Below are 4122 nucleotides of genomic sequence, written 5' to 3'. Positions count from 1 at the left end.
GATGTGGATGAGTGTGAGTCACGGTGAGAACTGTGAGCAGGATGTGGATGAGTGTGAGTCAGTGAGAACTGTGAGATTTCCATCAGTGTGATTAGTGTGTACTGATGCTTACTGTGAGTGCACGTGTTGTGAGAATGCTAGGGGTATATGTTCGGTGCCAGGAGTCAGAATGTGCAAGTGAGCTGCTGCAAGTATCCACGGTGAAGAACGCCTGGTGCGAGGTTCAGTATGAGAAGCATGAGTGTGAGTCGGATAGCTGTCAATCCGGATGTTTTACAGGTTGGATCGGTGTGAACTGAAGGAGGGATGTGATGAGTGTGAGTCTGGCAAGCACCGGTGCGAAGCGGAGGCGTCCTGGGGCACTCCAGAGTACAGCGTTGGCGAAAAGTAAAAGGCCACGCCGCGTATAGATTGACCAGCTAATGTAGCAGCGAACTGCCCCTAAATCAGCTTCATTAGCAATGATAACAATCATTCGTGCTGAGAAGTACATTCGGCGTACTGTTACAAACCATATGTGAGCAAACGAGATGAGAGGTAGGTATGCGCAGAGCAATAATCGCCAACTTTCAATTCTATAAAACATTTATCAGTATACAAGAGACGTATATCGCCGATGGGTTGAATAGCATCGAACACAGGACAGCTATAGGACTGATGTGACAGGCTAGTATTATATATAAATTTTTTGCCTGCTCGAGCTCGCCTCCGTCTGACTCTTTCTTCTCTCACCAGCGAGTAACATCTAGTACCGGTAATATTTTGTTTCAATCGGTTCTGCTGCTTGTCCTGTGGCAGATGACGTATTTTCTAAGGAGCACGCTCGCTCGAGACATCATTATACTTGTTTATCATAATGCTGGATAACTTGTAAGTACATAGATGTTACGCTTATTCTCTTATATCCCGTCGCGAGGTCCATAGTGAGATCTATCATTTACTATTGCCTCTATCTTAAATTAATGTTTTTGAGTCGTCACACTCTAAAGATTTATCGACTATAATAGAAGCTCTCAAATTAATTACAGCCACGAGCTAATGGTGCACACACGACGTTTTTACTTAATCAACAACAGGTAGGACATACGTAGTATAGTAGTCAGGCATTTTTCGCCTCATCGTATTATATACACTCAGTGTGCCTCCAGCGAGAGTAAAGTGTCGCATTGTATGTACGGCCATCGATGTAAATATACGCATATCACTATTGGCCGCGCTATGGCGCAGGGTAAGGAACTCTGTCGCGCTTAATCCAGGTTAACCAACATTACGTGACACTCTAGTACATCTCGAGACCACGCAGACTATAATACGGGTAAAGCAGCGTCCACTAACACACCCAGGAACTTTAATCTTGTATTTATAGTAATACTCCCTGCGAGCATCGTGAGCACGTTGTGAGTTGGCATCACGGCCGCGCGGTTAAGGGCTTAACTCGGGTTAGCTAAAACCCCCCTCGACATCGCGGCTTAGGGGTGTAGTAAATGCGTAAACGCAGGTATAGGCTTAAACTCGGTTAGCATACCCCACTCACAGAGTCTGCGCGTTAGAAGACTAAACCCGGTTTCAGAGAGGCCATAACTCGGGTATATGTAAGTCCCGAGATAAACGGGCGTAGCCGTGTAGCCGGTCGTCAAACCAGCTGGGAGAAAATCATCATGTAGACGAGGTCCAAACGACGTACCTTTTGCCATGGCGTGGCGCGTTGAGTAAAAATCATGCAACGATTAGGGTTGTGGTGTACGTCTATCTGCTGCGTTCATCCAACGCCATATACATTCAGCTAGATACCGGCGGGATTACCTTATGGGTGACTGCACTCTGAGAAGTTATGGCACATGCGTACGGCAGATCGACTGGGCAAAGTCATCGACTGCCCATAGGCATCCGTCCTAGATGATATTCGCTGGATCGACAACTCTAGCTGCCTAGCGGTCACGTCGAGTAATACATCCATCTTTTAATTAAAGCTCGCCTGCACCACGGGAGACATAATACCTCTGACCTCGTTCTCTGTACCTCTTATTTACAGCATCGACTCGAGAACATCAGCCTATTAAAATGTAAATTGTAAATGTTGACGTATCCACGATTAGCCAGTCATGGCCGCTGCTGAGCACCAACCAAACTTAATGAGCTTTGTAGTACGGGCCGTACAGGACTCGTAACAGTAGTGCTTCAAACTTGAAAGTGTCACGAGGTGCGCAGTGACCGGCAGTGCACACTGAAGTCTGGTCGCGAGGCCTTTGAACTGAGTGACGCTCGGATAGCAGATAATTGTTACCGCGCACATACTGCGACTCTCGACTCGCCTCGCTAAGCAGCGACGAAATTTAATCGAAGTTTAGGTCTCGGATTGTTGATACTTGTGAGCGGCAGTCTACGAACCGAGATACCAAACCGTGCATCGTGAGATGTTGGTCGAGATGAGGGGCGAGGAGTAAAAGACACGCTGTTCTGCCTGTGTCACTGAGTCGGCGGTTGCGCGTGTGCGATATAACTGTAATCTCTGGTGCGCATACGTGCGATCTCTGAGTGGTCCGATGCGTGCGTGAGCGTGCGGTAAGTGCGTCTCTGTGTCTACGCCGTGCAGTAGCGTAGGCTCAGCCGTTCTGTGATGTACCGGTGCGTTGTCTGCCTGGTGTTGTGATCGCTGAGTTTTGGGTCTGTGTGCTGGAGACTTGTTCTCATCACATTTCTGTCGTCGCGCTCATCGTATCACTGTTGTGTACGTATACGTGAATTTGCTGTGAAAATCCTGGGGTGCGTCACAGAATTCGATATCTTGTTGCTAGTCGTTTTATATTATTCTAATTTGAGTCGCATGTCTGGAATGTATGATTAGCGCGTCTGTGTGTGCGTATACGTGGCGTGCGTGCGTTGGAGCTGCTGTTAGTGTATCAATGAGCCGTGAAGATAAATGATGAGAGCGATTGGCTGTTTAATAGCATTAATAGAGTTCGGTGGTAGGAGAAGATACAATGCGGCGTGCGTAAGTCTCGCTAGTGTACGCGTCATAGTGCGCCTGCGGCGTACACGCGTACGAGACCATAGTGGTGAGTTAGTGCAATAGCGAATAATAACATAGCAGATCTCACAAGATATCGTTGTTAATGTATGCGGTAGCATGACTTGTCGAGATCTGGTGAGTTTGGAGAGAGTGTCGTACTTTATATAACGTGGTGCGTGCTGCTAGTGTGCGAGTGAGATAAAGATATGTATGATTAATACGAATATATATACAGTGCTAGAGGCGTGCGTATACCTTGAGCAGTGGCTGTGTCATCATATCAAGTTCAGCAGGTTGTTTACAATGTGGTATACAATTGTAAACCAACAATGTACGTTTGAACCGATATCTCGTGCCGTGCGAGGTTATGCGTTGGTGTGTAACGATTTTGAAATGACAGAACGATATGCGTAGTCGTTGACGTACTACTGTGTCGTAGCCGTGATGAATACGTGGTTAGCGTTACATGTGATGTATTACAGGTGAGTAACACGTGTGAGCGCTGACAGTGCTGTGCGTACCTCGTGTGTGCACGGATTATAAACGATGGCGTGCGTCTGTGTGTGCATAATACCGTGCGCGACGACTGGATAGTAATCGTCCTAGATTGTAAGTTAGGACGTCAATTAAGTGACGCTAGCGCTAATATGGTGACGATTCTGTGTGCTCGCGGTAGGTTTCATAGTCTGTGCACTCGTCGCCTTATATCGTGGTCTGAGAGACTCTCTGATCAGTATACATTATATAAGTGCGATATAATATAGCGTGATAGTTTGACTAGAGTAAATAAACGTAGCAGAGCATGCTGCGGGAAGGAATATAATCGGCAGCGCGGTAGATCCATGTTGTTGGCTGGCCAGACAGGATGTAACTCTCGTCGGCAGATACCTCCGGGCCCGAATCGTTGCGTGCGATATCACGCTCAGCCGTTCTTCAGATAGCTAGACGGTAACTGTGTACGTGGCACGTGCGTACGTCAGTGTGTACACGTGTCTCCTGTGTAACGCTGCGTGCGTGCGTGCGTTACGTACCTGTGTGTACAGTATACACCGTGGCGTGCGCTAGGCGTGCTGTGTGTATGTATACGTGCGTGGCGTGCGTGCGTTAAAACC

This window comes from Priapulus caudatus, unplaced genomic scaffold, assembly GCF_000485595.1.
Source record: "Priapulus caudatus unplaced genomic scaffold, Priapulus_caudatus-5.0.1 Scaffold440, whole genome shotgun sequence".
NCBI classification, from domain to species: domain Eukaryota; kingdom Metazoa; phylum Priapulida; class Priapulimorpha; order Priapulimorphida; family Priapulidae; genus Priapulus; species Priapulus caudatus.
The sequence above is the reverse complement of the archived record's forward strand: the minus strand, read 5'-3'. Positions refer to the sequence as shown.